General features: G+C 38.0%; 1 long non-coding RNA gene across 1 annotated transcript; it reads right to left on the bottom strand.

Moving 5' to 3' along the window:
• Positions 1 to 6,706: 6,706 nt before the first annotated feature.
• LOC124162878 lies at positions 6,707 to 8,749 on the bottom strand. Its single transcript, XR_006865697.1, has 3 exons — positions 8,467 to 8,749; positions 6,945 to 7,170; positions 6,707 to 6,741 (listed from the first exon to the last, which is right to left on the bottom strand). It is a non-coding gene; the product is annotated as an uncharacterized LOC124162878 (long non-coding RNA).
• Between the last annotated feature and the right edge of the window lie 4,475 nt (positions 8,750 to 13,224).

Genomic DNA, 13,224 nt, shown 5'->3' on the forward strand with positions numbered 1-13,224 from the left:
TTTACTCCGCTCGCAAAAATTTTCGCAGACCGTGGTAATATGCGTTCATCAACTCCAACCTGGTTAATCCTTACACTCAGTTTATCAATATAACGCATTACTTCATTTGAAAGGTACGTTTGTTTTTGTGTACTGGAGGTAATATATGGTTTTGCAAATGCCGCCGCAATACTGTCATAAGTACCAATGGGAATTGTAAAGTATGAATCATCTAAAAGTTTCACATTTATAACTTCTTTATCCCCTCGAACTAATCCCTCTTCAGTCCGGGTCCTATTATCCTTAGGAGGCAATTCGTCTGCTACGCGAGGCGCTGGAGTAAAGTTTTCGATAACAGCTGGTGTGTCTTCGGAAACTTTTTTTACCTCAATAGAAGGAATCGAAATCTCAGCTAGACCGACATACCACTCGTTATTTTCTAAATCGATGCGATGACTCAACTTTGTACGATAATGAGCGATTGTATTTCTTGGGAAAAAATCCCTCGAGCTATCGCTGGGTAGTGTAAGATAAAATTCGTTCATATTTTACGCACGGAAGAAGCGGAAATCCATGAGTTAAAAGACGGTGGGTATCCGTCCCACTTGATAAAATACTCCAAATTAGGACCACTCCCCCGACGTCTCAATATTTTCTCGATCCTGTACTCCGTGTCAGGAGACACGTTGACTTTGACTAATTCTTCCGCATAGAAACTACCCTTTATATCCTCCCCGTTCAAATCATTCAATTTATAGGTTGGTATTAGTTTCATTCGATCAATGTTTGTAACTTGAAATATTTCCTTGGTATAATTTGGTGTGTATCCTTTGGTGAATGGAATCCTCTCTTTACTAATCCTCACATAATCACCTTTATTAAATTTTGCATCCGTCTTCTTTAAGCTTTTTCTCCGACTAGCAATGATAAATGCATTTTTAGCATTCACTTGAGAGGGAGCGATCCTAATGCTAGAATGCGTACTATGGTTATAAGAACTGATGAGTTTTGGAAGCACATCGATATATTTGTAAGTTGCGTATTTTGTAAAATATTTATACATTTTTGTCTTGAGAGTTCGATTAAAGCGTTCCACGAGGCTAGCTTTAATTTCTGGATTATTTGTAGTGTAAAACTTTACACCTTGATTCGAGAGAAAACTTTTAAACTTGCTATTAACAAATTCCCCTCCCTTATCGCTCTGAATTTTCAATGGTTTGCGCTCGCGAAATATGACCTTAAAAGCTTCTATAATTTCCTCTGGTCTTTTTGACTTGAGAGGACTAGCCCACGCATAACGGGAAAATATGTCTATTACGGTTAAAATGTAACAGAACCCATTGTTGTATTTTTTCAAACTTCTCAAATCATTTAAATCACATTGCCAACACTCATCTATATAGTTTACTTCGTAACGATTTCTAACAAACTTTTTTCTCACCGGCTTGTGACGCGTGTACGCTTCTTGAGATTCCAACCACTCGCGAATTGTTTTTATAGGGATTCCAGTCGCTTTATTTATTTTTTTATCTGTGGAAAAACCAGCGGGATGTGCGGGATTGTTGTACACGCTAGCTATTACGTCGTGTCCCACTCTGCCCCGAACATTTTTGGTACCCTTTTTCGCTTGCTTCGCCTTGGAATTGATCTCGGTGATGTCCATCGCTCCTTTGGAGATGTTGTTTGCTCCCTTGGAGGTGTACTTGGCTCTCTTGGAGTTGCTATTATTCGCTTCATTTTTCTCGGTGGAGAATCGCTTTCGACTTGTTCCTTTATTCGTGCCCATGTCGAATCCAACTCTGAATTTGTCCTCTTAATTTCGGCTAACCGCCTTCTCATTGCATCACTACCGTCATCTAGTCTTGTTGGTGGAGAGTGTTTCACTATCGGAACGTGTACGGGAGATTTGAAGTCTGACACTGAGTCGAGATATTTATCGAGTATTCTTTTATACAAATGCCACTTGTCAATAGCCTTTAGCCCTTTACTCGCTAACACAAGTTTCATTTCCTTATCCAATTTACTCAACCTAGCCTTTGCATGACTTCGATCAAAGACTTCGGGACTCACTACGAGCATTTTCTGCAAACTCATTTTCCCAGCAGGCTACCGATCACACCGCTTAAAATTGAACCCAGTAGTAATGGCAAAAAGCCACCTTTTTGTACGAGAAGTGCTCGTTTTCTTTTTACACTAGTTCCTCGTTCAGCCAACTTTCTCAGTGTGTTACGATGCTTGGATAATTTTCGTTTCAATCGCTTATCAATCTTGTGATTTCCGTTTAGAGTATTGAGGCAACAATCGCAAATTGTTTTAATCAACTCCTCGTCCGAGCTATTCAATATGGCAGTACGTAATTTAGGCTTTGCAGATTTTAGGACGTGGAGCAAGTGTTTATTGTTCTTCAATCTTTTCATCGCGTTGGGGCATGTAAATGACAGTGGCCCCGTCTTGGGGAAAAATTTTGGTTCTAAAGCGGAATCTCTCGTCCGTGTCCTGACCAAGATCAAGAACCAAATAACCGAATGGTTCTTGCGTAACCTGTTTATATACCCTCTCCAATTCCCCCGATTTTTCCGGATAGACCTGCCTAGCTAAATGACCAAATTGTAACTTATCTCTGGGATTTTTGAACGCTACAATATACTTTGAATTCAATGATATGTTTCTCGATTGCTGGCTTTGTTAGAAAATATTCTGCGTGATCAAAAACACCGAAATGTTAAAATGATGGCTACCTCTGGTGAATAATCTACACACATCTTTGCTGTAGGCTCCCTCACTCATTAAATCATCTATAACGTACAAAGTAGGAACACCACCAAATTCTTCGAAAGGAGGTATTTCGGAGTAAAATTCAACTGGTATTCGTATGTTAGGCTCACTTCCTGGGGCACAGCACCAAACCACTTGCTCTATTGGACTATCTATCATATAATCCAACTTTTCCAAAAACTGCGTGACAAATGTGGTTTTTCCACAACCTGACGGACCCGCGCAGATGCATGTGAAAGGATGTTTCCAGGCCAACGTCATGATTAACACTGGAATCATGATTACGATGAAACTAGTTTTTACCAATTTCAATCATTACCAAATGCCTGATCATGTGTACGCTTTCGCGGAATTCTGTAATGACCCCAAGCAAGCGTATTCATTCCATCCTCGCAAATATATCGCTTATCATCGGATGCATTTAGTGTCACCTTATTTATTTTAACAGTGTATAACTCGTGCATTTTGCTACGGATTACGTTCATCTTTCGAAATTGCGTCGAGTTCTCTCTTAAACAATTAATATAATCACCAAATTTTAGGCATTTTTCCTTCACAGATTTCGTTATCCCCTTTGCCTTCTTTTTTTCTTTACCCGATTCCATCTTGAATGAGTACAATTTGCTTCTTAATCCAACGAAAGCCGTCATAATGAGACCATCGCATTCGTCTTTGAACTTTCCAATAATTTTTTTATTCGTCTCAGAATAACACGGATGTTCTTTTGGATAATTCGAGGTGTCGAATGCATCTAGGTATTCTAGCATATCTCTGTATACATCATCCGTTCTAATCTCATACATGAAGCTGTCAGTGTCTGTGTAGGCGAGTGACAATTTATTTTGGTACTTGGGCAGCATGGTGCGGTAATGAAAGTCGTACATTAGAGTTTTACTGAGATCAAGAACGCAGAAACCAATGTATATTGGCTTAACCATTTTGATGGTGGCTTTCCGCATGTGAACGGCTACTAAAGACTCGTTGAAAATTGTCCTATCCAAAAATGTCGATTTATTGATTAATTTTTGAAGTCTTTTTTCGCTTGTCACTAATTGCATATTCATCCGTTTCCTTACATTCTCCATTGTCTTGCCAAATACGGCGTTATTCATGAGCTTGTAAAAGTCCTTCTCAAATTCATTTTTAGCAACTTTTCGACGATCTGTATTTAGGTCAATATAGGTCTTTAACCACGAAGACTGTTTGAACTCGATAACTCTGTGCACTTTTTTGAGTATGATGCCTAATTCTAATGCCTGTTTCAGGTTCATGTAATGAATTACATATTTACTTTTATTTTCGAGGGTGGTCAAAAGTTTTTCATGTTTACCGTTAGGTGGTGTCTTGTTTTCCGGGCAAAGAGGGAAATCTGAATGCGTATCGTGCAGCCAATGTGGGTACTCAAGATCAACTTCGAGAATGTATCCAGTTTCACTGTCATCGGGAACATTTTCCACGCTAAAATCGTCAATTTCCTCCTGTTTTAACCACCGAAATTCACCGTAAGGAAGGGGTCTGGAGAGTGCCCATCCGTAGAGATTATTCGCGTCAAGATAGGTTAAATATATCGAATCTTTACCTGGGTCATAACCTGACATGTACTTATTGTTCGATTCACAGTATCTTTTACAACACTGTGAAATTCCTCCGCGAATTCCGTTTTCGATCATGAGTATCATATCGTAATCAGTCAAAAGCTCTAATTCTATGTCAGTGTACTTAAGCATTGCATCAAATGTTAAACCTGGTGCAGTGTAATACCACGCCGGATCTAACTTGTAGGCTCCGTAGCACACGTCACGAAAGTTCTCAAAAACATCGGCGAGAAGAGTGACGTCACTTTTCAAATAAACATCACTGTAATCACCGAGTGTTTCACATCCAAACGAAGACCATACGTTCAAAGCGTGACCATAATCTTCGTCTGACACATGCTCGTCGTTCAATCTGTTGTAAAAATTATCCTTGTCCGGGAGCAAGGTTTCATCGAGCTTATTCAACGAATCAGTGTAATCATAGGGATAAACCCCCTTTCGTGTAACTAGTCGCGTCTTGTCACCAAAAATTTCTGTGGTATATTTAAATTTAGTCAGGTTCGAGACTAGAGAAGCAAGAGAAGCGGGCATAAATCGAAAGGTATCGACAAAACGAATTTTGAAATTATCCTCTATAGACTTGGAAAAAGTGATATATTTTTCTTCAGAATTTGGAATAATGAATATTTCCCTCTCATCATAGTCTAGCTCTCGTACAATGAAATGACCATCATACGCGGACAGGTTATGAATAAAAATTGGAAGAAATTGAGGCATCTTATACTGCACATTGCAAAAGGAATGAGCTGGACCTCGATACTGTCCCGTCAGGTGATCGTGATCCCTAACCCTATCCTCGTTCAACTCATTCCCACAAATGTGGCACGTCGATGCGTTTTGGAAAGCGCTCTCTTTTTCCTCTGTGAGTGGTGTTATAGGAATAGTATTTTTGTACAACTTGAAAACCTTCTGGGCTTCATCTTTTATACTGTCAATAAAAACACGTGCTGCATTAGGCCCTCGATACAATACTGGCTCCTCGCATCCGTTTGGAGTCATCATGATATAACAAAAGCTGAATGGCTCATGCTTCTGTATGATGTTAGTGAACGAAGTATTAGAACACGGTTCGCATGTGTTTACATTTTTCAGTAGACATTCAAAATCGGCATATATCACGTAAGGTACACGGAAAGTGCGATTAATGTTGGTAAATTTCAATAATTTATTGTCCTCGTCTGGTAGCACTATTTTACTTGGTGTCCCCGTTCCTCTACATAAGTCTTTGTGAGATTCGAGTTTTTCTACGTCATGGTAATAAGTTAGACACCGTTTACAAATAAAAATTCTAGTTTTATGTCTAGTAATTTGGGAGCGCATGAGTCTTTCAAAATTCTTTATCCAGCAATAGTGAGCAGTTGTTTCGTTGGTAATGTAGAGGAGGTCGCGATGATCCTCAAGCTCATAATCTACAATTTTTATAGGATACACATTGTTTTTATCATCTAGTCCAAACACATTAATTGAAATGTTATTGTCACGCTCGAATTTAGGGATATCCTTCAGATCTACTGGGTAATCAATACAGTTCCAAGTATAGGTCTCCCGAAATTCCTCACAATCGTATTTTGAAACTCGTTCGGGATGATTGGCTACATATTTTGCCCATATAGCATACTTAAAGCAGTATTGATCATCATTTTTGACATTGATAACGGATTTCGTATGCTTAATTTTTGTAGGTAACTCGATGAATGTAGAACCTCGAAGAGGGGTGTACTTGTTAATACGAAGCTCTAAACCTATAACTTCAGCCAAAGTCCATCCTGACCCTTTAGCTTGAAATTCGGACTTTTCTTTTAAAAGTTTCGAAAATTTCTCGTCCATAATCTCATTTAACTGATCAACAAGTAGGACTCGTTGATTACTAGTCTTAAATGAGGTATTCAGCTCCTCGTGTTCTCCCTTTTGAAATTTGCAAATCAATAGGAGGTTGAACTTTATACTCCTGTTCGTCCTTGTTTGCTCTCTAATTTTCTCAATCAACAGATTTTTTATTTCACCAAGAAAAGTTACAACGTCCTGAACATCCCCTTCGGGAGTTATCCAAAATGTTTTTAGCCTGGATCTAATTGCCGATTCGATTTCATTGAACCCTCTCCCTATTTGCTCGTTAATTTTGATCCGGTGTGCGTTGGTATTCTCATGAGGCATAGCCTCATCAATGTTATAGAAGATTTCGCAGTAAGGACAAAATTTTCTACCATTTGCTTTATCTAATGCATCTTTCATTTCATGATAAGTTTCCATGTCATCAATGCTTTCGTTTTCAAGGGCTACTTTTCTGTAAATGCACGCTAACGCTTGTTCAAGTTCTTCTTTAGTTCTATATGTATTGTTTTTAAAGTTAAAAATGATGTCTCTAATAGATGTCATGATTAATGTGAGAAATCTGAAAAAATAGAGAAAAGTTTAGCTAATTCTTCGTCTTGGATCAGATGTAGGATTATAAAAACGTTCAATTCTAACCTCGTAACGAATGCAATCTACTTAAAATCTCAATAAAAATAAAATGGTAGTGTATTCTGCAGTGATTACTTCCTCAAGGTAGTATTTTAAGGTGGGAACTTGGAATGTCTAAAAAGTTAGACTTACCAAGATCTAGATGGCGATGATGTTGTCTTCGTTGAGAGCAGATGACGTTGTCTTTGAGGAGTAGTCACCAAGAGGAAGTTCTCGGATCAAATGACGAGATTGCAATGAATGCTTCCGTCTTCGATCGGTATTTATAAAAGGAAATCTTCTCCTCCTACTCTTCAGCGGATGGCTGCCAAGTGGGTTGAGAAGACTGTGAATGATGTCAGCTGCAGAGGTATTCCAACTAAGTAGAAAAAAAAACCGAGGTCAATCCTCACGGATAGATGATAAAGTTATGCATTTCCTTACACCCAAATAAGGTAAGGAATGCGCAAAGCTGCTACTGAATGACGCCAGTAGTGTGGAAAATACCTAGCTCAATTCTCCCCAGGTGGATTGCGAAGTCATTCCCTATTTCCTTTCACCCCAAATAAGGTAAAAAATCCACAAATAAGGGAGTTATAGACCATCGCAGGAATTATCTCCAGAGTAAAGGGGTCACATCCTTGGAGTGAGGTGATTTCTTTTGCATACAAAAGATGAGTGGACACTTACTCATCAACATTCAAATTTAAACTATGGTCTTATTTGTTCAAATAAGGGAGTTATATACGGTCGTAGGAATTATCTCCAGAGTATAGGGGTCACATCCTTGGAGTGAGGTGATTTCTTTTACACACAAAAGATGAGTTGTCACTTACTCATCAACATTCAAATTTAAACTATGGTCCTATTTGTTCAAATAAGGGAGTTATAGACCATCGTAGGAATTATCTCCAGAGTATAGGGGCCACGCCCTTGGAGTGAGGTGATTTCTTTTACACACAAAAGATGAGTTGTCACTTACTCATCAACATTCAAATTTAAACTATGGTCCTATTTGTTCAAATAAGGGAGTTATAGACCATCGCAGGAATTATCTCCAGAGTATAGGGGCCACGCCCTTGGAGTGAGGTGATTTCTTTTACACACAAAAGATGAGTTGTCACTTACTCATCAACATTCAAATTTAAACTATGGTCCTATTTGTTCAAATAAGGGAGTTATAGACGGTCGTAGGAATTATCTCCAGAGTATAGGGGCCACGCCCTTGGAGTGAGGTGATTTCTTTTACACACAAAAGATGAGTTGTCACTTACTCATCAACATTCAAATTTAAACTATGGTCCTATTTGTTCAAATAAGGGAGATATTAAAGATTTTCTTACAAAGATACCTGCTACTAACCTATATTCTCCTAATACCATCATTCATATATTGGCCCACCGAATCTAAACTATTTGCTCTATCAAATTTTTTTAAACGGGGTTGTTCCTTTACTAATCTCCCCGAATTTTAGAGGAGAAAACGGGAGTACTAGGACCAGGATTTCTACCATACCCTAAGTATCCTAGGATACATAAAAAATTTCATCCTGTTTTTTGACCGGGAGTCGAAGGGGGGTATTGAGCATAACATGCTCATGAATTTTCTCGGTTCCAAAAGCAATAGAAAAAATAGGAAAAAATCCGAAAAACTCAGTTTTACGGATCATATTTACCTTAAGCGGCAAACTCCTTCGGCGTCCGGGTCTCTGATGATTCTTCCGGAATTCAATCAGAATTCATAAAGAATTCCTACAGAATTCACTTCTTGAAGACCTACTCGATGATTCAGTTGGACCGATGGAATCAGACTAGTTCTGAGACCGCTGGTGATTTTCTCAGTGGCTGCACGGCCTTATATACTGCTTAGAAGGTACCGTGGAAGGGGCAAATCTAGGCGTAACCTACCCATCCCACTTGGATCGCTTGGAAACGACTTTCACTTATAGCCTTGCCTCCTAGGCGTAACCTACCCATCCCACTTAGATCGCTTGGGAACACCTTTCACTTATAGCCTTGCCTCATACCATAGACAATATGTGCAGTTTTGTGGAGGGTTCTGAAAATGAGTATTTATCGCTGTGGTGACAAATTTTTGGAAATGCTAAAGTATTCTATATTAAATTTGATGATGATAGGAATTTGAATGGTGATCATAGCATAAATATTAACAAAGTTATTGCGATTTTTAATAATCAACAATTGTTTATAAGACAAGATACTATTTATCTTCATAACTATGACTTGTATCGAAAAAGTGTTAGAGATATTTTTTACTGATAATTACTTGCTCTTTCACTTAAGAGCATTTATTTTCAAAAATGTTCAATAACAAAGAAGTTAGAGGTGTAATTTCGGTTATTTCCGATGCCGAGACGGGGAAATACGATTCACGTTGCAACCGCACGTGTTTAGACCTTGGTAACTGCCAATGGGAACATATCCAACTCGAGTGGGAGAAGCTATGGGCTCGGCACGTGTCTGGAATTCACTGGGAGTGAAAGGGAACGCTTAATTTGACCTTGTCCCAGACTCCCCAAATCCTGACTACTACCTTCTGTCTCTTCCGTATCTCATCTAATAGCTGCCTCTCCTCGCCAGCCATTTCCAGCACTTCTTCGTTCCTTTTCCTCTCCGTCCATTTCTCCCTCTTATTATTTATAATAAATAAAATTTACTGACGCCTTACAATAACGCTTGAATATCGTCAGAAGTTACTATCCATTTTTTATCAACATTAAGTATTTGCCCAAACAAATAGTTTCTTTCATTGTATTTGGTGTGATAAGTTACACATTTGATGATGTCTATCAAGACAGTATTTCTACACGAAAAAAAAGGCTCAACAGGTCTTTTGAATGCTGATGACAGAACGATGGCACTTGGAGGAATCCGAAAGCGTCGGCCCGGGAATATAGACAGCAAAGACGATGGTGGGGATTGCGCTTAGGGAGGGAGGGAGTTGGACGATTGTGTCTAGCCTGCGGAGCGTGTCGGCGTCCCAAGCATAATGTTCCAAAGGATGCCCCCGAACACAAGGGCCTCTCCTCGCAACGGGAGATAGCAACAGTCGGATGCGCTACGATTTTCCTCCATTCTATATTCCACGACTACACCCTTCCCGTCTCGCCACGAATCTGACGCCCTCCACATACTACCCCTGATTGCTGTGATTGTGTAAAGGCCATATTTTTTGTGATATTTGAAGCATTATGATAATTGCAATTTGTCATTTTATATTCTTTAATTACTATTATACAATATAAATTTCATCCTGTGATATATTTAATATATGTGATTATATATACTTATTCTATATAATTTGTAGTATTATCTATTTATGTATATTTACGTTATATTTTACTTTTATTTAAGGATTTGTATTGGTGTTTATAAATGTATACGCCGGCATCCAACTGCAGTGTTGTCATATAAACAGCTTAAGTCGATTTCTTGATGCACCTTTTTATTTATAAAGATCTCTCTTGGCGGTTCCAAGAGAAATTGTGCAAATGTTTTTTCTTTAATTTCTATTATTATATTAATTCCACTTAATTCAAGTGTTGGAGGATTCATCCAAACATGAAGTGGCAATAATGGTGTACCCATAAAACAAATTATAAGGTTATTTCCACGCTTAAATTGTATCGATTTTGTTATATGACTAATGATTAGAGATACGTGAAAATCGCACTTTTATTTTTATTTTATCGCACTTTCGATATCAATTTTTCGCATTTTGTAGCGTCTATTTCTTTATTTTCATAATGTGGTAGATGTCGATAAAATGTAGTGAAACACAGTAATATGACAAAATACAGAATATTTTAAATAATTATGTTTTAGAACAATAATAAATTACGTAATAAGACATATAGTGGCGGAGGTGTAGCTTGCCCGCGCCCACTTGTACTTCGCGGCCACGTAGAGTCCCAGCCAACTAGCAGCTGGCCAGTCGCTCACAAGCGGTGAGTGTCGGCGGAGCATTTAAACTGCGCTCGGCACCAGATGTACGGAATTTGCAAAATGTTCGAATTTGAAAAGGCAAATTTGCGTAAAAATATCATAAAAGTCCAGTCATCGCATCTATGTCGCATTTATTTGCGCACATCGCATCTATATCGCATTTATCGCATTTTCAATTTTCACGCATCTCTACTTATGAGAAGTAGTTATTGTAACCTCAATTGATTCTTTCTATACAGCCATGAAGGTGGTATTCATTTAACGAAACGTTGGCAAAAATGTTTTTTAATCACCCAAACCGACGACATACACTCGATATTTTAAAGGACACATAAGCCCCTTTTTGTTCTCATCTTGAAAATACTGGCTTTCAGCGTGACTTGGAGAGCCGTCAAATTGTGAAATTCTTTAGCCAGAGAAATATTTTTTCACGTATCCTTATTCCTCGTGATATTTGGGGAAATTAAAATTAAGCTAGCAGTATCAAGAACGAAAAAAGTTTTCTTGCAGATAAATTCGTTTCATTACGTACACAGGAATTGGTCATTGGTCGTATTAGCCTTCGGAACGGATTTTATATCATATTTTTTTATGCCTAACGTAAATGGAAACCTGTACTGAATGTTATGAAAAGTAAGCATTGTGTTATCTTATTTTTCATAAGGATAGAGTTAAAATTTACAACGTGAGACTGGGTGCAAATTTACTCGTCACGTTCACTCCTTTGGAAAAATATCCCAGTCCTTAAGTACCTGAAGAATATTGTTCTCTATCAGATATACATATACCTGGCATATACGATTTCCGTATTTTACGCTACAATAAGGAGATCTGGGTTCAAATTTTGGCTGATGATTTTTAGCGGTAAAATTTATCGTTGGTATAAAATAAATGTATAATGCTTCGATAAACACTTCGTTAAACATTCATGCTAGATAAAAATAAAACTTTTTGCCTATGTCATCGCGTCGATTTTCGGGTGACCCAAACCTTTCCCGACTAATGCTAGTCACTTTTTTAAGGAAATCTGAACAGAATCGGTCGGAAAACGTTTGAGCCAGCTAACATAGCCCAAAAGTATGTTTAAACCAACATGAAATACATAAGTTTAACTGAGTTGCTAAATATTCTCTGCTGTGAGGATTTCAGGCGTTGATATCTCCGTATCACCACGCAGCGCTTACTTCGTAAAAGCCCCCACAGGGATAGCGAATATACTGAAAGAGGGATTCTCTTGGAACAAGAAGAAGCGGATTCAGGCATCGCGAAGCACGAGAATATTCCACAGGGAGAGCGGCAGGGAAATAAGAGGCATCGAAGCGTAGATACTCCTTACAACGGAACTTCAAGCTGGTAAGCATGCATGAGCATATTTTGGAGGACAACTGCTTACAATTACGGTGAGATACACGAGTTAATCAAAAGTATCCTTCCGGTTTATCTATCATAATAAACCTAAACACTACATAACTCAGAAAAAAGATATTTTGATGATAATGATTCAATTCATGAAATATTCTCTCACTCAGAGATAGAACACAAAATTATGATAGAATAGGTGGGGTAAAAATCAACCTGGCCAAGACACAGACATATGAAGTTCACATATTCATAGTAGGGGTGGTTTACATCGTTCTTTGAGTATTTTTTACTGGAGATGTTAGAAGGTTTCATTTTGGATTCGATACTGGAACTCATCGAACGGGATATTATATAATAGGCATAAAAGTTTACATTCATTACTTTCCTAGATGAATAGATGAATATAGAGACATTGGTGAAAAGCACAAAAACCTGACACTAGGAGAAACCCAAGACATTCTCACTCAATTATTAGTTGGGACGTATCTGTTAGAACTATTAACTAGGTATAACGTAGATAATTGCAAACATTTCAGGTTCCTACGACGACTAAATTTTATGGGAAATACAGAGTATTTGTAATGTATGTTAATACTTCTCCTTATACCCAGGAGACTTCTTCAGGTTGCAGAGATTTAATTTAGATTATATTTCTTAATAAATATTTTATTTCGAAATATTTCCAAAAATGTCCATTCAAAAATATATTGGAATAATTATGCTAAAGTAATTTTTTTCTAATTTTGCGATCAATTTTAACTCAAAACTATAAATGATACTTTGAATTCCAAGGTTTTAGCAATGAAAACAAATCCTAATCAACATGAAAAACAATATGCATTCGTGACCATGCATAAAACGCAGCCAAATTTTATAATGAATTTTCGCGGAAGAATACGCATTATGTTTAGAACATTATGGTAGTTATCTTCAAGCTAAAAAGTTCTCCATCATATATATATATATAGACATTGTGTTAGGCTTCGCTTGTAGTTCTTAAGTTCGAGAGCCGAGATTTGGGCGTCGCGTTTTATTCGAAGAGGGCGCGCATGAGGGCGGAGGAAATGGCGGAGAATAAACAGGATGAGGAGGATTATTGGATGGCG

This window comes from Ischnura elegans, chromosome 7, assembly GCF_921293095.1.
Source record: "Ischnura elegans chromosome 7, ioIscEleg1.1, whole genome shotgun sequence".
NCBI classification, from domain to species: domain Eukaryota; kingdom Metazoa; phylum Arthropoda; class Insecta; order Odonata; family Coenagrionidae; genus Ischnura; species Ischnura elegans.